The sequence below is a fragment of the Lycium barbarum genome, chromosome 12, assembly GCF_019175385.1.
Source record: "Lycium barbarum isolate Lr01 chromosome 12, ASM1917538v2, whole genome shotgun sequence".
Taxonomy (NCBI): domain Eukaryota; kingdom Viridiplantae; phylum Streptophyta; class Magnoliopsida; order Solanales; family Solanaceae; genus Lycium; species Lycium barbarum.
This window is the reverse complement of record NC_083348.1, coordinates 36,391,708-36,412,740: the sequence shown is the minus strand read 5'-3', so window position 1 is coordinate 36,412,740 and position 21,033 is coordinate 36,391,708. Positions and strand designations below refer to the sequence as shown.

The window sequence follows — 21,033 nt, the reverse complement described above, 5'->3', positions numbered from 1 at the left end:
CTCTGAAAAGAACCTTTATTCCGTGGATTGTGCTTTTCTGATTCAGTTTGAGACTAATCCTTTTCTTACGTAAAAGTTGAAATGTGGGACTTCTTGTTCAGTTTCTGTAATTATTTCAGTACATCTACTTATTTGTTTCATGGTGTTTTTTTTTTTTTTTTCCTCTTAGAAATATTTTCATTTCATGTTAACGGTTTACTTGTGGAAAATCATATCAAGTAGAAATAGTGTAGATTCATTATGCTGTTCATTTCTTTCTTGTTGCAATTACCTTGTTTCCTAGTAGGGCGCTGTTGTAGTGTTGTTTGTCTCCTTGTTAGGTTTAATTATTCATGCAGAACATTTAAGTTCTATTTTTCTTGTTTGTTTCCATAGATGGCAGAAAATGGAAGTAGGGTAAGTGAAGGTGGGGGTACAATGAAAGCATACCTAATACTTCATGTCCCAATCCATTTGAAGTTGAAGCTTCGAACAAAAAAATGTCATGCAACTTAGAGCTGGTTGTTGCAATCACTTTGAGAAGTGCATTGAAGAAAGCGGATCTACTAGAGCAAAATGTAAGTATAGTGGAAAAACTTACGCAGCTGCTACAAAAGGTAATGATACTACGTCAATGAATAATCATTTGACGAAGTGTCCTAAACTTCTTACCATAGAAAATAGTCAAACACAAAAGTTTTCTACCATCTTCAACTGTAGCAAAGGAAGGGGTGATTTTTTTTTTCTTTTGCTTGAGAGGTAGTGACAATTGCAGATCACCATCCTTGTTTCTGATAATAAAAGAAAAATATGAATACATCATTGGCAAGGAAGGGGTGACTTAACATTTGGAAATTTGATCAAGAAAAAAAGTAGGAGAGTTTTAGCCCAAATGGTAATTGTGGACGAGTTGCTATTTAATTTTGTTAAAAAGGAAAGTTTTATTTACCACAATTTCATATTCCTTCTCGTTGAACCTTGACAAGATATTTCTATGAACTTTATAGTGGGTAGGCATTTCCTTATAAAACTGATCATCACAGTCTCAAGTATTTACTTCAACAAAGAATTTCTACCCCTAGTGAGCAGAAATGGCTTGTAAAACTGCTTGGCTATGATTACTGAATCATGTATAAGAAGGGCAAAGAAAATATGGTTGTTGATGTTTTATCTAGGAAGGAGGTGCTCAATCAGTTGTTTCGCATTTCTAGTGTACAAGCTGACATTATTACTACAGTAAAGCAATCTTGGCTCAATGATCCTCACATACAGAAGTTGATGTATTCCATTCAATTAGGAGGTAACCACACACCTTACTATAGGTTTCAAGTTGGTATTCTGAGTAGGAAGAGAAAGATTATAGTGGTTTCTGATGCTACCTTGAGGAGGGGTCATTCAGGTATTACTGCTTCCTTACACAAATTGAAACAGGAGTTTTACTGGAAAAAAATAAAGCGGGATGTTTACTCTTTCATTAGAGAGTGCGATACTTGTCAAAGGTGCAAGGGTGAGAATGTTGCACAGGTTTCAAGCTGGTATTCTCAATGCAAGGCTTGACATCTCAATGGATTTCATTGAGGGTCTTCCAAAAGTTGTTGGCAAAGAAGTTATATTTGTTGTGGTAGACAGACTAAGTAAACCTGCTGCTCACTTTATGGCCTTGAAGCATCCATATACTGCTCTTAATGTAGCTCAATCATTCATGGATAGTATGTTTAGATTGCAGGGTATGCCTAAAACTATTGTTTATTGTTATGTCCCGTATTTTATACATTGGGACAATCCGGATTAACTATGATAAGTTAGGGCCAAGACCATTCCGGGACTTGAAGTCGAGACTTTTGACCTTCGATTTTATTTTGAGACATAAGTTGTTCATGAAATTGTTGGCATGGAACACTTAGGAAAAGTTGGGACCAAAAGTCGTATATTTGGAAGTTGAAAATCATGCAAGAAGTCCCACACTTTGTGGTCAATTTTAAATGGCCCAACACATGTGTGGGCCAAAGACACATGGTGAAATTATGTGGGAGCTTAAAAGGATGACTTCTAAGTCATCTTTACCACTTCAACACTTAGAATAAAAATCAAGAAGTTGAAGAACTTCAACAACACCATTCGGCCAAGCCTAGGGAAAACCAAATCCAATTTGAGCCATTCCAAAAATATTTCTTTGGTGCAAATCCACTAATTGAAGGTCCCTAAGTAACGTGGAAGTGTTGTTGGAGCGATCAAGCCATCCGTTTAGTAGATCGCAAACCCTAGGCAAAGTGTGGAGTTGAAGAAGAAAGGTAAGATTTGATCTTGTTTTATGTGTTATAAATGTTGTATGCATGTTGTGGTATGCTAAAATGGATGAAAATCATGAGATAGGGTATGTTGGAAGTGGGTCGTGTGCTTGGTGTGTTAGCCGTGTGAGGTGTGTGTATGTTGTGTGGTGTGGAGGTGATGAATTGATCTTATGTAGCATGTTTGATTGTTGTAGTGTGTAGGATGGCTAAGAATCACTAATATATGCATGTGTGGTGATAGCCGAATGTGGGTCATACTATATGCCAAAGAACGCATTAATGTCGCTTAATGTTTTAGTGGTTGTTGTGATGACTTTTATGTTGGAAATAAGAGTTTAATGTCGCAAGTTGATATGGTAAGTGTTGCGGACTGATTTGGAGAATTATGTGCAATTAATGCAACTTTTATTTTCATGAGAATAGCATTGTTAGAATGTGGATTGTTGGTGCAAATCATGATTCGAAAGTCGGAAGTGTGTATAGCGAGGTTCTCGGGTTTGGGACTGTTTTCGGGAAAATTGGAGCGATTGTTGGATTGTTGGAAATATTGTGTAAATTGTTTAAAATGTCCTTGAATATTGTTGGTATGGGTTCGGGTTGGAAATTGAATGTATGAGCGGTGATGTGGCTTGAATGTAAGCCGTCGAATTGAATATTATGAATGTTGTTGAATGATGAAAAAAAGAGCTATTAATGTTATATTGCCTTTCGGACTGGTCATTGGGGTTGTTAGGTTGGTTATTGTTGTTGTGATTGTTGATTTGGCCGAGTTAAATTCTCGGGATTGGCCTTTTTACAGGGGAAATGCTGCCCAAATTTCTGTAGAATTGAGTGTTAGTTTGGAATAAATCGCCTAAGTGCCTATGTCTAATGTTTGATATTCGTTGGCGTATTTGTAGACCTTGGGGAGCCCGAGGCGTAGGTTGGGATTAGCTTGAGTTGGGCTAGCTTGGAGTGCGTACGAGGTATGTAAAACTCAAACCTTCCTTCTTTTGGCATGCCTTAGTTATACATAGGTTATATCACGAGCCTCGAGGAAATTCTAAATTCGCAATCCGAGTACGTTATGACTCTTATATATTTCTTGGCATTCGTATGTTTGATGTGATGAAATATGAATCCTTATGTCTTCGAAATAACTGATTTTCAAATGTTTCACAAAAAGTTTTGTTTTAAAGAATTCCGTAATTATGGACGCCGTATCTTTCACATAAAGGCTCGGATTTCTTTGATATCTTCGTAGGAGTTTGTATGGCGTATGATGAGTATGTTCTCCATAGGCGGGCCCGGCTCGGGTCGATACCCGTCTGTGGGTCCCGCGACTTTCCTTTATGTAATTCGGAAGATTTTTGAAAGAATTTGGTATGATTGTTATTTCGATTTTCAAGTATGGTCATTTTACTTTTATTTGAGTCCATGATAATGATTTTATGCATATGGTTACTCACGACTCTGCTTGTGCGTTCTGTTATATCTTTCGCCGGATCCCGGGCCGGTTCTGTTGTCGTGCGCACTTTGATATACTCCGGTGTTATGCTGTGTTTATGGTTCACCGAGCCACTCGCTAGAGGGCCGGGTTCCACTTATATTTGGTGTTATGCTGTGTATGGCGTTATGCTGTGTTATGATGTGTGACGGGGATACGGAGATTTGAAACCTTCTGGTGTTATGCTGTGTTATGGCGCCATCGACGGGCGGGCGACCATATTCTCTGTGCCCTATGCATGACTTATATTTTGAGAGTAAACATTTTGGTATTTTGGGTTTGCACTTATGTTCTGTATTTCTATTTCGTTTATGCATCAGATTTGTTTTCTGTATCTTCTGCTTTGCATACTCAGTACATATTTCGTACTGACCACCTTTCTTCGGGGGGGGGGGGGGGGGGGGGGGGCTGCGTTTCATGCCCGCAGGTGCAGACGCATAGTTTGGTGATCCAGCTGTTTAGGACACCCTCTTCTGTTGTTTGGAGTGCTCCTCTTATTCCGGAGCCTACATTTTGGTATATATCTTCGTTCGCTACGTATGTATGTACTTGTTCAGGGGTACGGCGGGGCCCTGTCCCGCCATATGATTCGGTTGGTCTGTTTAGAGGTCTGTAGACGTATATGTGGGTTGTGCCTACTTCTGTACGGGTGAGTTTGTATGATCCCACTTGCCATGGCAGTTGTTATATCCCGCATTTTTGTGCAATCGGATGATTCAAGATAACTGCGGGAAGATAACAAGTAAGGCCTTATTTTCATTTTGTTTGGCATACAAGTTGCTTATGAAGAATTTTGAAGTGGAAACGTTAAGGAAGGCTAGGGGCAAAAAGGGAAATTCGCGATATGACTCATGGAAATATGGAGAGAGACTAAGGGTAAATTTGGAATTTGAAAAATAAAAATCCTTCATGAGTTGTAAGACCCAAATGCATATATGGACTTGGGAATTAAAATGGGCCATTTGAGTCATCTAATTGGAGTGGGCTTAGGCCCAACTAGAAGTTTAAGAGACCAAATAAAAGATGACTTAGTCATCTTTTCCATGGGACTTTCTAAACTTTTCAAGAAAACAAAGAACAAGAGAAAAAGGAGAAATTTTCCAAGGCCATTCGGCCAAGAGCAAGTTCCACAAGAAACTTCGAAAAAAATTTCTTTAAAAATCATTTTCTACTAATTGAAGGGTTCCTAGCAAAGTGAAGTGGTCTTTGGAGCAAGAAAAACCCATATTCTTGCAAGTTGTGAGTTCTATCCAAGTGAAGAAGTGAGGAAGAAGGTAAGGTTTAATTCTTTCTTTATATGTTATGGATATTGGTGCATGTTGTAGTGTACAAAAAATGGATGAAATTCATGAGGAATATGAATATAGGGGTGTGGCCGTGCATGTATGTGTGTGTGTAGAAATCATGTTTTAATTATTTTATCTAGTATTGGGTTGTTATTGTTGTGGGTGTTATGTTAATAATGGAAGTTGGATGATTTTAGTGAAGTTGTAGCCATGTGTGCATGATGTTGGCCGTGAGTTGTATATTATATGTATAGCCGTGTATATTTGGTGAATCATGAAGGAATGGTGAGCAAGTTTATTTAGTATTTTGGTTGTTGTGTTGTGGATTTTTTTTTGTTGCAAATAAAAGCTTAATGAGCTTAGTGAAGTTTAGTAGTTGGAGGCTTGTTTTGGGAGATTATGTAAATTGAATATGATGTTCTTGCGTGTATGGAATATGATGTTGTTAGTGCGTAAATTATTAAGTTGTTATTGTTTTTATTGGGGTTGAAAGGTCTTGAAGGAAGTAGTATATTGATTGAGTTGTTACAATGTATCTTGGATTGAATATGGAAATTGTTAGAATGGTTGTTGACATTATGTTGATAGTTTGGCCGGGTTGAATTCCCGGATTGTTGTTGATTGAAATTGGCCAAATTAGATTTTGGGGATGGTGTATTTACAGGGGAAGTGCTGCCGAAATTTCGGTAGACAAGTGTTACTTTAAGATTCCACTTCTAAATGCTCTAATTAAGGTTTGGTAAATGTGACCAATTTGTAGATTTTGGAGGATTTGGAACTTGAATTTGGAATAGCATAAGGAGCGGAAAAAGGTATGTAAGGATTCACCCTTCCTTCTTTTGGCATGTCTTAGACATACTAGGTTTGAATACGAGCCTCGGGGACGATTCTATTCCTAGAAATCCGAGATTGAAATTGGCCCTTTTTCATTCAATAGAATTGAATTAAGTTTTTCCTATCTTATTGAAACAATTGCATCTAACATCTACAACTTGTTAAATGAAATCGGATTACACTAAAGCCTTCACAAGTGTCGTAATTATTCTAATGAGAATATTTCTATGACGATTACGATGAATATGTTCTACAATGACATGGATGATGTCAAGGAAGAAAATGTTTATATGAAGAATATGACAATGATGACTCCATGATTAAAGGTTCCAAGTTCATGATTTCAGTGACGATATGAGAACGTTGAGCTATTTCTTGAATTCTCAACTCTATTCATGAATGATGACTATTTTTAAAGATTCCAAAGTATACGAAACGACACCTTATGATCCTGTTTTATGTTTTCTCATGATATTACTCTCCATTAATAGTCTCGCCTTATAATATTAGTTCCTTCAAGGTGAGACATGACGATCATGATTATTCCATAATGTAATCGGGGGCTACCGACCTTACGTCACTCCGACGCGAACATGGTTTCCTTGGACTCTCATGCATGCTGTATACATGTTATGAGTATATGTAAATGTATATGGGGAAGATGGGGAAAGGTAAGTCGCTATAGACGCATAGCCACCTGATCAGTTGGAGTATGGTACATGATATCGTCCCGGACGCGGGATATATGGTTAAATAGACCGGAGCCGACGCCTCGGCAATATGATATGATCTATGTTATATATATATATATGAAAAGAAATGTTTTCCAAGAAAGCAAAGTATTATATGTATATGGATCGGGCTGCACGTGCCGCAGCAATATGTTATAGTATATGCACATATGGATCGGGCTGCACGTTCTGCAGTGCTAAGCATGCATGGTATCCGCCAACGTGCACTTATATGTACAGGTTATGTTTCTACCTCATGACATGCGCTATATCTCTTTTATGTCATTATCCCTGTTCTATATTTGTCGTATGTTATTATTCATGCCTTACATACTCGGTACATTACTCGTACTGACGTCCCTTCTTGTGGACGCTGTGTTTCATGCCTCGCAGGTCAGCAGGTAGACAGATTTGACTCCTAGGAGCTCCATCAGCAGTACTGTGGCAGCGCTCCAGTTGTTCCGGAGCCTCGGTTTCTTGGTACTACTTTTGTGTATATATTCGGGCACGGTAGAACCCGGCCCTTCTTGTATATGTGGATGTACTTTGTTTAGAGGCTCGTAGACAGATATGTACAGCCAGATGTTTTGTACGTTTGTTGTCCTCGTCTTTGTATAAGGTGCTAGCAAAGTTTATTAGTCCATGTTTACAATTATGCTATTAATGTTAGCGTTAAGTAACAAAAAAAAAAGGATACGGTATAGTCTATACGGCCCACCTAGTAGTAAAAGTACGATACGAGATAAGGGGTGCTCGGTACAAGTATCGGGTACCCGTCGCGGCCCCTAGTTGGGTCGTGACAGCAGCCTTGTCGGCGTGCGTTTGTATATGTTTTGGGCCGTTGCGCCATTTGATAGCCTTGTCGGCTTCTGATATATATATACATATATGGTTGTGTTTGAAATGTGTCTGAGACAGTTTGACATAATTTGAGGCAGCGTGTGATATTTGTGCCCGTATACGCTATCTGTATGTGATTCGGATTTGATGAGTGTGTTCGGGTGCCCAGTTCGGGCACTAGTCACGGCCTACGGGGTTGGGTCGTGACATTTATATAGCTCAATCATTCATGGATGGTATGTTTAGATTGCATAGTGTGCCTAAAACTATTGTTTCAGTTAGGTACACTGTGTAGTAAATTTTGGAAGGAACTGTTTAGGTTGCAAAAAGTTTTTTTGTTAACTTATACTACCTATCACCCTCAAACAGATGGGCAAACTAAAATTGTTAACAAATGTTTAGAGTGTTACTTGAGGTGCATGACATTTGACAAGCCTAAGGATTGGCCCCGTTGGTTAGGTCTTGCTAAATTGTGGTACAACACATCATATCATTCTGCTATCAAGATGTCCCCATATGAAGTTGTGTATGGTCAAAAACCACCCTCTCTACTTCCTTACCTTCCTTTTGATTCTCAACTGGAGTTGGTTGACAGAAGCCTCCAAGCTAGAGAGGCTACTATCAGGAAGTTGAAATTCCACTTGGAAAGGGCTTAGAATAGAATGAAAGAACAGGCTGATAAACACAGGACTGAGAAGTCTTATGCTGTTGGTATTGAGTATTTGTCAAGTTAACCATATAGACATTCCTTAAAGGATCATTCTTTTCAAAAACTGTCTGCTAAGTTTTTTGGTCCTTTTCAAATCATTGCCAAGGTGGGGTTGTAGCCTATACATTGGCATTCCTTGCTGGAACAAGGTTCATCCTACTTTTCATATTTCCCAGCTCAAAAAGAAACACGGCACTCATGTTGCATCTGTGACTTTGCCAGTTGTTCTTTTTGAATCTGGTCATATTTTGTTGACTCCTGAAGCTATTTTGGAAAGGAGATTGGCTAAGAAGAATGGTTGAGCCATCACTGAAGTCCTGGTTAAATGGTTTAATATTGCACCCTGAAGATAGTTCATGGGAAGAGTTGCAGGGTTTTACCAGCAAATTTCCTCAGTATAATCCTTGAGGACAAGGATTATTTTTATGGGTGGGGTATTGATATGATCCTAATTGTCAATCATTGTATTCTTTCCCAATTTCATTGTGTTAGTTCAATTAGTTAATCAAGAAGATTTCTAGAATACAAACACCTAACATATTCACCCCATCTAGGCCAATCTCTGCTTCATATAAGCCTGATGCCATTGCAGTGCTTTTCCTTCCAATCTACAGGGTGCTATCTTCACCCTTGAATCATTAGAAATGTCTTCAACATCAAAGAACTGTTCACATTTATACAACTAGTCCCTCAATCCAGTACCATCAAAACTAGGAAACTGCAGCTGATTATTCCGATACCAATGATACAACTCAGAAATTTAACAAGTAAATTGGGGAAAGTGATAGAATGCTCCTAAAGAGTAAATGTTGGAATTACTCCTGAACAGAGATTCAATAAGCTTCGAGAGCTTGGAGAGAGATAGAGATATATAAAGAGAGAAGATATATTGATTCATATGACATAGAATGAATTACAATTGCAGTTGGCGTCAGAGTATAAGCCACTGAGTTTAGGCGTGAAAAGTTTTTAGCACAGCGTGCTAAAGAAAGACAACACTTGTATCAACAAAGATAAACTTGAAAAAGATAATTACTCTCAAAACAGGGCCTAAATAGGAAGAGAAAGTTATAACAAATTCCTAAAGATTTGGAGCTACAAAAATAGAAATCTACAGAAGTAAGGTCCCTTAAGAATTAGGTAATCATTTATTATTATGCCCCTGCAAGTTGGTTGTGTCTAAGGCTGGCATATTTTGGTTTGAACCAACAGAACTGAATTTTTTTTAAATTATGTTTTGGTCTTTCGGTTTGTTCGATCGGTTTTAGTTTTAATTTTAAAAAGTTCAGTTATCCGATTAGGTTGTCGGTTATTGAATATTTAAATATGGGTAACGGAAAACCCAAATTTATTAGCAAGTCATTTTTAGGCTATACTTGTAATTCAGTTATCCTAAATTCCCAATCCACAACCCATAGGTAATAAATGAAATAGGCCCAATTCCAAAATACAAAATACCCAACCCAATGTACCAATCAGCCAACTCCTAAGTCCTATGCCTAAGACAGATACTTACAAGTAGGCCTCTGCACGAATCGGTTCGGTTCAGTTTTGGCCATCATTGAGTTGAATTTTTGAATTTCGATTTTCTAAAATTCTCAACCAAATTCGACCCATTCTAGGTTCAATTCGATTCGTTTTTTATTATTTCGGTTCGGTTACACAAATTGATTTGTTCGGTTTGTTCGAAATTTAAACAAGTAACTATTTTCATTTCAGTTATAGAGTAAACATAACAAAAAAATAATGAGATCGTAAATTTGCAGCCTTATAACCAAGACATTAACCAAGAAAAAAACATAAACTTGCAAGCATAATAGCATATAAATAGCAAAACAAGAGCTTGACAACTTGTGCAAGCATACAAATCCGCCAACACCACATTACATATTCCAAATTCATAATCCAGCATTTTGCAACTTTCAAGCAGACAAGCATAATAACTCAGTTTGCATCCTCAAAAAAATCAAAAAAAAAAAAAAAAACTCTAATTTGTACAGGCTAAGATCAAAGAACAAACAAAGCCATGGGTGGAGGCAGTGGCCAAAAGGCAAAGATGGCTCGTGAGAAGAACGCTGAAACGACGAAAGACCAAAAGGGAAGTTAGCTTGAGGCCAACAAGAAGGCCATGAATATTTAGTGCAAGGTGTGCATGCAGACATTCATTTGCACCACTTCTGAAGTTAAATAAATATTACTTCACTATAAGTATTAAGCGCATATATAGTTAGACTATTAGAGTATTAGTCATATTAGTCATTAGTCACATATAAATTCGATTTGTTCGGATCGGTTCGGTTGATAATTGAAGCCAACTGTATCTGAACCGTTAAACCGTAATATTTTACAATTGCATTTGTAAATCAAAATCGAATTGTATTATTCAAATTAAATTATCCGAATTGTTTCGAATCGATTCGGAAATTCGGGTTGAACTGATTTGTGCACAGGCCTACTTACAAGTTACAGTTTATTCAAGTTTGCTTCTGCTACCCAGTGCTCTCTCTAGAAACTAGGGTTCAAAAATTGGAGCCTCGTTGTGGCCGACTTACCATTGATACCGGTGGTGCACCACCAGTTACTATCATCGCCTCCCTAAGTCAAATACTTCATGTCCCAGTCTAGTTGAAGCTGAAGCTTGAAAAGTTATACAACCTAGAGCTGGTTGTTGGGATCATACTGAAAAGTATGTTGAAGAAAATGGAGCTAATAGAGCAAAATATAAGTATTGTGGAAAATCTTATGCAACTGCTACAAAAGGTAACGGTACTACGTTAATGAATAACCATTTGACGAGGTGTCCTAAACTTTCCTATACCGTAGAAATAGTCAAACACAAATAAGTTTTCTACCATCTTCAACTGGTGCAAAGGAAAGGGTTTGATCAAGCACAAAGTAGGAGAGCTTTAGCCCATATGGCATATGTGGACGAGTTGCCATTTTGTTTTGTTGAAAACGAAGATTTAAAAATTTCGTGTGAGTTAGTACCAGAATTTCAGATTCCTTCTCGTAGAACCTTGACAAGAGATTGTTATGAATTTTGTAGTGAACAAAGACAAAGTTTGAAGAAGGTTTTGAAAGAAGCACATCCAAAAAATTGTCTTACAACAGATACTTGGACATCTATACAAATCAACTACATATGTCTAACTGCTCACTTTATTGATAGAAATTGAACTTTGAATAAAAGAATCATGACCTTTTTTCCTATTTCCAGTTATATGGGCCATGATATGGTGGCTTCCGTTATGAAGTGTTTGCTAGAATGGGGCTTGGAGAATATTTTAACTATTACGGTTGACATGCTAGTTCCAGTGATATTAAAGTGAAAGGAAGTGTAAACAATTGAATAATTGGGGAACTAATATAATAGGGGTAAACACCTTGACGTGAGATGTATGATTCATATGCTTAATCTTATTATGCAAGATGGGTTGAAGGAAATCGGTGATTATATCAAGCGAGTTAGATAAGCTGTGAGATCTCGCAAGAATTAAAAAGTTCAAGAATGTTGTGAATCTCAAAATCATTATGTTTAGATGTTCCTCCTAGGTGAAACTATCTGATACGGGTGCGAATCCGAGAGTCGGATTCAGCAAAATCTAAATTTTAAGATTGGGGGGGATGCGGATCCAAGTATGGATACAGGTGCTGAGATTCGGCTAAAAAAATTTCAAACTTATAAAAATAGAGCTATAAAGATATTTTAAATTTTGATAGATATTTTGTGGAAAACTTACATGTATATCGTATAATTCAATATTTAAATAATATATAGAGCATATTTTAAAACATGCAAATCTAATAGTTAATCAATTTTAAAACGGAAACCCCAATAGTTTAGAATTAATCACCCCATTTATCTTCCGTCACCCCATTAAAATACCTAGATTTGATATATATATTTATTCTATATATAAATATTGACCATTATTATGCTGTTGATATAATTGCTAATTAGATGTACAATATACCAAAGATTTTATTTAATACACCAGGCTTATTTTTTAAATATAAGGCATAAATAAACACAATATATAAATAAACACAATACCTAAACAATAAACTCTCGAACAAAGACATGTGTCTTAAAAAAGCAACGTGTCAAAATAATTAAGGGGTACTTTTCCCCTTAAAAGAGTCGTCTTCCCCAAACCCTAGCTCTGTGCCTCTCTACCTCTCTGTGTTTTTCATGGATCTTGGTCAATGTATAAATTGCTAAACCGCAAGAGGAATTAAAGGTATTCCGCTTCCCATCTCTTCAAATCTGTTTCAAGAAATCAAATGTCGAAAAACAAAATCAAATTTGTCCATGACTCCAGTCAAAGTATCCGAAGTTGGTTGAACGAATCATAGACGAATCCCGCACCCGTACTCATCCCAGTCTCGTGTCGAGACGGGTTCAACATAAAAAACGAAGAGTCCGCACAACTTAGGGTTTTATGATACTAGATTTTCTTGGATCATCGTTGCACTTATGTTTGTCAAGATGGAACTAGTGCAGGTGTTCTCACAAGTGTTGATTGGGAAAATGTGAGGTCAATGGTAAAGTTTCTTGAAACTTTTTATCTGCTTACTTTGGTGGTCTCCAGTTCAATCTACTTCACTTCCAATGCGCACTTTTTTAAAATTGCTAGCTCGATCATATTCTAAAAGAGTTAATGGAAAATGAAGATCCTAGTTTGCAATCAATGGCAACAAAAATAAAGGAAAAATTCAACAAGTACTGCGGTGAACTAGAAAAAATAAACAAGACGATCTTTATTGCATCTATGTTCAGGTCCCCGTAACAAGCTTAACTATGTTCATCTTGCAATGGAGAGGATGTTTGAAGAAGACCCTGGGAAGAAACTAATTGGTGAAGTGAATAAATATATGCAATCTTTGTTTGATCATTATGTTAAGAGAAGATCAAAATGCTCTCTATTTGCATTATCTTCACCTACTTCATATGACAACTCATTGGATACATCTAGTGTGAGTGGTTATGACAACTTTCAAAAGGGAGAAACACTGAGAACAAAAGAAAAATTTGAGAGACACAAAGAAATTAGTGGAGGTTTAGGTAGTAAATCGGAGTTAGATAGATTTCACGGTGAAGATATTGAGCTAGAGACGGAGAATTTTGATATATTAATGCGGTGAAAAATTAATGAACCTAGATTTCCTGTTCTTGCAAAGATGACTTGTGAAGTGTCAGCCATTCCCATTTCAAATGTCGCATCAAAATGACAATTGCTACCTAAACCGAGATATCTTCACCAAGATTTCCTATCTTTGGTAATGGACCTAGATTTCCTATCTCTAGCTCAATATCTTCACCATGATATCTATCTACCTTTAATTTACTACCTAAACCTCCATTAACTATTTCATGCCTCTCAAATTCTCGCTTCGTTCTCAATATTCCCCTTTTCTGAAAGTTTCCATAACCACTCACACTAGATGCATCCAATGAGTTGCCGGATGAAGTAGGTGAAGATGATGCAAATAGAGAGCCTTTTGATCTTTTCTTAACACAATGATCAAACAAAGATTGCATGTATTTATTCTCTTCACCAATTAGTTTCCTCCCAGGTTCTTCTCCAAACATCATCTCCATTGTAAAAGGAACATGGTCAAGCTTGTTACGGGGATCCAACACAGATGCAATAAATATCATCTTGTTCATTTTTTCTGGCTCACCCAAGAGTTGTTGAATTTTCTTTCATTTTTGTTGCCATTGGTTGCAAACTAGCATCTTCATTTTCTATGAACTCTTTCAAAATAAGATCAAGCTCAACAAAGTATGCATTGGAAGTGACATAAATTGAGCCATAGACCTTCAAAGTAAGTAGATAAAGAAACTTTACCATTGACCTCACATTTTCCCAATCAACACTTGTGAGAACATTTGCACTAGTTCCATCTTCACAAACATAGGTACAACGATAATCCAAGAATCCAGTATCATAAGAACTATATCTATCAAAGGCAAGCTCAAGATGTTGTGTTGTATCTAGCATCAAGTATGTAAAGTTCCACCGAGTAGGAACATCTAAACATAATGATCTCTTACAAGTTAACTTTTGAGATTTACAACATTCTTTGAACTTTTTTATTCTTGCGGGAGATTGTGTGATGTATCTCACGGTTTGTCTAACTCACTTAAGAAAATTGCCGCTTTCTTTCAACCCATCTTGCACAATAAAATTAAGTATATGAGTCATACATCTCACATAAAGGTGTTTACCCTTCATTATATTAGTTGCCTAGTTATTCAGTTGTTTAGAGACTTCTTTCACTGTAACATCATTGGAACTAGCCTTATCATCCGTAATTGTAAACACATTGTCCAAACCCCATTCAAGCAAACACTTAGTAATGGAAGCCGCCATATCATCACCCTTATGACTAGAAATTGGACAAAAGCTTATAATTCTTTTTTGCAAAGTCCAATTTCTATCAATAAAGTGAGTTGTTAGACACAATTAGTTGATTCTTTGTATAAATGTCCAATTATCTGTCGCAAGACAAATTTTTGGATGTGCTTCTTTGGAAACCTTCTTCAAACTTTGTCTTTGTTCAATAAGCAGGGTCTCCATTTCTGAACTGCTATCACTAAAGCCAATAATTCTTTTTCGTAAACTAATAAAGCTTTGTTCTTACTAGACAACCCTTTATTGAAGAAAGCAATGGATTTGCCATCTTGTACTAGAATAGCACCAATGCCTTCTCCTGAAGCATCAGTTTCAATAGTGAACTCTTTGGAGAAATCAGGAAATGCGAAAACAGGAGCAGTAATTAATGATAGTTTCGATTTTTCAAAAGCTGCATCAGCATCCTTATTCCAGTGAAAAGTCCCCTTCTTTAATAAACCAGTCAATGGTCTAGCAATGACTCCATAACCTCTAATAAATCTTCTATAGTACCCAGTTAATCCCAAGAACCCTCTCAATCCTTTGAGAGTCTTAGGGTGTGGCCAATCCATGAAAGCTTCAACCTTAAGCCTGTCCATTGCAACTCCTTCAGAAATCACTTGATCGAAGTAGTCAATTCTAGTCACACCAAAATCACATTTGCATTTTTTTACATACAAGACATTAGCTCTCAGAATTTTAGAAGTCTCTTCTAAATAGATCAAATGATCAGTCCAGTTAGGAATGTATATCAAGATATCATCAAAGAATACAAGAATAAATTTTCTGAGATGAGGGTGGAAAATTTTATTCATCAAACTTTGAAAAGTGGAGCGGCCATTTGTCAGGCCAAATGGCATTGCCAAAAACTCATATTGGCCATGATGAGTTCTAAAAGCAGTTTTAGGAATGTCACCTTCACACATCCTGATCTGATGATAACCAAATCTGAGATCCAGTTTTGAAAAATATCTAGCACCATGCAGTTCATCCAATAGCTCTTCAATAACTAGACTAGGAAAATTGTCTTATACTGTGCAACTGTTCAATTCTCTATAATCCACACATAATCTCCATGTCCCATCTTTCTTCTTCACCATGACAATAGGTGAAGAATGTGGACTAGTGCTGCTCCTGATAAACTCAGAACCCAACATCTCAGCCACCATTTTTTCAATCTCATTTTTCTGTATAGTAGGATACGTATAAGGCCTAATGTTTATAGGTAAGGTTCCCTCCTTGAGAATGGTTTTGAGATCATGATCTCTAGAGGATGGAAGTTCAATAGGAGTTTCAAACAAATTTGCATACTTGTCCAATACCCCCTCCAAGAGCTTGTCTTTTATCATCTCCCACTGCATGTCCTTCTAGTGAAAATAAACTTGCCCCTGCATCTTGTCCCTGGAACATTCCCATGCTAATCATATAGAGTTCAGGAGGTTTAGCCAAGAGTTTATCCATTTTTCTAGCCCCAATCATCTTCACTGCAGTAGGTTGAATACCTCTGAGTGATACTTTTTGACATTTCAAACTGAATTCTTATATCACCAAGTGTGATTAACCATTGAATTCCCAAAACCATGCTACATCCACCAATTGGTAATATCAATATATCACAATCAAACTTCACACCTTGCATTTTCCATTCTAGTTTCTTGTATATGTAATGGCTCTTGACCTCATTGCCATCAGCAATTGACACAGAAAATGGGGTTATAGATGTCCTTCTACACCCTAAGGGGTTGTTTGGTATGCGGACTAAATTATCTCTGTATTATAATCCTGGGACTAATTTATCCCATCTGAAAGGTGGGATAACATAATCCCAACTATGATGGGATAAAGTGGGATATCCCAGGATTAGTTTTGGAATTCATTTACTCTGTTTGGTACAAGGTATAAAATTATCCCATTTATACTCTGTTTGGTACAAGGTATAAAATTATCCTGGGATAAATTTATACCTTGTACCAAATAAAGTATAAAATTAATGTCAAACTTAATACTAGGATATCCCACCTTATCCCGCATACCAAACGATCCCTAATTTCTTGGCAGTATTAAAGTCTAAGAAGTTGTGTGTACTTCCTGTATCTATCAAGACTTGCACAGCCTTTCCCTTCACAGAAATGGTCACCCTCATGGTCCAGCTGAATGATATTTAATGTATTGCGGCCGGTTGGAACTTGGAACCCATTCACTGTTAAAATAAAACTTTTAGCTCAGACTTCCTTTCAACGCAGGGCCACCAGAAATTTGCTCCCCCTTATGTGAACAGATCAGGATGTCCGTAGATGCATTTCTCCCTAGATATCCAGATCAAGGTGATTAGCATCTGCATTGGAATGTTAGTTGTCTGTCTAGCGAGCTGGGACGAAGGAGTTACTAATATGTTGGCAAAGACACCAAAACCGAGAATTAGATATGTTCTCCCATTCTCATGCCAATTGATCTCTTTGATTGTATAACTGGGGAAGTAGCTGGATGTGATCGATGGACAGGTTCTACTCTAGGACTAAGAAGGGGAGGTTTTTTCCTTGTTTCCTTTGGGAATCTGCAGTTGCTTTATTTCTACGGAAAAGGGTCAAACATACCCCTGTACTATCAGAAAATGGTGAGCCCGTTTGGATTGGCTTATAAGTTGGCTTATAAGCTGTTTTCAGCTTTTTTGAGTGTTTGGCTGGCCAGCTTAAAGTCATTTTATGCTTAAAATAAGCTCAAAAAAATAATTGGACCCATTTGACTTAGTTTATCTAAAGCAGCTTATAAGCTGAAAACAGCTTATAAGCCAAAAAAAATAAGTTGGACTACCCCAACTTATTTTTTTCAGCTTATAAGCTGCAAACAGCTTTAAGCTGTAAGCCAATCCAAACGGGCTCTAAATATACCCTCGTTATACTTTGAGTCCAAATATACCCTTTTCGTTATACTTTGGGTTCAAATATACCCTTCTTTTATACTTTGAGTCCACATATATCCTTCCTCCGTTAAAATTGTTCAAAGTGGACATGAGATATGACGTGACACTGACAACTCGGTGAGGTGGACACCACATGGCATGCCACCGCACCATCCCAACCCATTTAATTACATCTCTCTTCCCCTTCTTTTTCCACCACTACCATCTTCTCCCCTCCACAACCTTTGCAACCATTAGCACCACCACACCACCACTTTTTACAGGTTGCAAGTAAACTTAGGTTTCTTTCTTTCTTCTATATTTTTCGATGCAACTTTTCCTTCTGATCTTAATTTTGTGATTGTTTTTCACATTTGTAATCGTCAAGAACTTCTTTAATTGCTCAACTGAAGTTACTTCCTCGAATTTGCCACGCCCTGCAACATCAAATAAGTCGTAAATTATTTTAGAACTTGGAATATTGATCACTGCATAAAATCATGACTAGTCCAAACTAACTTTATACATTAGTCTAACGCTAATTAGTACTATAGCACAAGAGCTTTCTATTACCTTTTTGCCATCTCATGAATACAATGATAACAGTTAAGTTTAGAACCGAATTTCAAGTTTAGGACCTTAAAAAGTGATGGTGTGGTGGTGTTAATGGTTGCAAAAGTTATGCAGGAGAGGAGATGGTAGTGGTGGAAGAAGAAGGGGAAGAGACGGGTAATTAAATGGGTTGGGGTGGTGAGGTGGCATGCCATGTGGTGTCCACCTCACCGAGTTGTCAGTGTCACGTCATATCTCATGTCCACCTTGGACAATTTTAACGGAGGAAGGATATATTTGGACTTAAAGTATAAAAAAAGGGTATATTTAAACCCAAAGTATAACGGAAAGGGTATATTTGGTCTCAAAGTATAATGAGGGGTATATTTAACCCTTTTCTGATAGTACAAGGGTATATTTGACCCTTTTCGGTTATTTCTATGATCGAAATCCGACATGCATTCTTAATTTCTTGTTACGTGTTTTTATTTTATATGCACCAACGATTTTTTAACATTTTACTTCCTAGTTGCTTATTTTTTCTAAATTTCATTGTCTTTTATCCTACCTGTTTTCTTAGCGTCTTTGCGCTGTTAGTTGTTTTAATTTGATATGACTAAGTCTAAGTTTCTCTTTTGGACTCTTTGACTGCCCAAGGAAGGAAGGGGACAACAGCCAAGATCTGGATATGCTTTTTGAACCTAAAATTGAGCCCTTTCTAAATTACAATTCAATGCTACGAAGCAACTGCAGTCTGGATCTATGATCGATATAGAAGGCATACAGAACAGCTTTCACAAAGCAAATTTCTTCTTTCTTTTCTTTTCTTCTCTTTTTGTTGTGTGGCAGCTGCGGTGTAATTTCTTCTAAAAAACGAAGAAAAGAGACATTAGAATACAAACCTTGTAATTCAAAGAAAAAGTGTCCAAGCCAGTAATGCTTAGTGGTTCCTCTAAATCATTGCTATCTGGAGCAGACCAGCTGATTTCAAGATCTTTCAATGTACTCAAAGTAGTCCTCTCCTGAGAAAAAATGGACCATGTTTAACATACATGCTGCAGACTATCCCCATGTCTGAAGATAAACAAGCCAAAGTAATAATAACTCACCACACAACACAATAATTCCTCATGGCAAGGATCTGCGGCAGCTGCAGTATATTGCTAAGCAAGGTCTAGAAGAGACTGCTCAGAAGAAAGAAAAGAAGGTGAATACCATGTTACAAGGAGCTTCAAATGTTTTCCCTATGTAACAGAAAGCAGAAAATAAAGAACTAAGTATAAAACCTGTAGCTTCTCCACGGAGATCTCATCAGGCTTCTTCATGAGCTCCTCTCTAGCTGTATCCACGAAGTGAACTAAGAAATCACCCTGCATGACCAGTTGCAATGAGTACGAAGATAAATTTCTCAATGGACAGACTGCATCTAATTGAAAACATACAAAAACCAGCAACAGAATCAGGAGATAATACTTTTAATTCCATCCTGAGAGAGCACACATAAAGACAATAAAGAGTGAAACCAAAGAAAAAACTCAAAACCAGGCCCAGATAGCAGAGAGCTTGAAGCACAATAGCGCTATTGACTGATTTGCTTGCTTGGAAAAGATAGGGATAAGAATGTTTAATATATTCTTCCTTCTGCAACTCATTTTGATGCCAGCTAATAGCCCAACAAATATCTTCTTTCTACAAAAAAGACAATATGAAGGGGCTGACGAGTTAATAGAACAAACTTATCGCAGCATTCCTCTGCATGTAGCTTTTAAATTCCTACCAGGTATTTCCCCATATCTAACCCCCCCAATTCCCAAACTATCATATGATTAAATATATAATTTGCTAACCACTAGTTGGTACCTGATCAAGAAGAAGATAGTGCTTGATAGATTGCAGTTTTCCCCTAAGATCATACTGCCAGAGAAAGGTTTCATCAGAGCGGAGTTTCATGTAAAATAAAAGAACTTGCAGTCACCAATCAAGAAACATGGAGAAAAAAAAGCTGTCAAGAAATACTTTTCTTGCTTCAGCACACCTTGTTCTTAACAAGATTTAATAGTTCGCCACTGGCAAAATCATAAGCAGACTTGATGCACTCCAAATAGTGATGATTTGCGCCTATACTTGTCAACTTTGACTTTTCTGCCACAGGGATCTAACAAAAACAATTTGGTCACGAGCTTCTGCTAATACTACTAATAGAATTGTAAAGCAAATAAATATAGAATAGCTTTATCGGGTGAACATATAAAAGCAACGAGATCTTGTCAAACCTGAACACTATGTCCACACTGTCTCATGACGTTTAAATATTTTCCAGTGATCAAAATTGTTTCGGCTGCATTTGCAAGGAAATGTCATCCTTCAGGCTATAACGTTGCTGCCAGTACTTGGCATCATAATCTTGAGTAAGACTTGTGAGAACACCTGCACTAGTTCAAATGCCATAAACAAACACTGATTTCAAATCAAAAGTTCAAATTTTAGCTCCAAATTGCATGGCCAAACGGGCCCTTAATTGAAATGAACCTGTCAAACAGAGAAGAAGTATAGGGGAAGAGAGAATAGGTAATTAGTTAAATAGTTTAAAACAATAACGAGATTTTTGCATACATATGTCGAGATATCTGAAGCAATAAAATAAATAGTGAATACCTGATAATTGTAATTCGTCTCAAATGTTGAAATTGAAGTAACTGCAACTTAATTATAGCAGGTCACAAAAACGGAAGTCACAAAGAATTGCTCAACAATTTCACAAAATGTGTTGATGAAATCTTTTGGGAAAGCAAAGCAGACACACTGGTTTTCCCCTGGAGGCTTACGCACTAAATCAAATAATTCAAAATGCAAATTGAGCCAAGAGAGATAAATTTACGCTTTAAATTACTTTCCCTCTCTTTTTATTTTCTTCTATACTTTGGTCATGAGGCAAAATAGATGGCAACGTGGCTTTTGTTTGAAAACTTTCTAAAGCAGAGTGCGCCAAAACGAATGATTTTTGTTTTGCTTGAACTGCTTTTTTAAA

At 37.1% G+C, this 21,033-nt stretch overlaps 1 pseudogene; it reads right to left on the bottom strand.

Annotated features, from left to right (window-relative positions):
- The window catches only part of LOC132624201 (gamma-tubulin complex component 2-like), a 91,727-nt pseudogene that overhangs the window by 68,637 nt on the left and 2,057 nt on the right, over window positions 1-21,033 (bottom strand).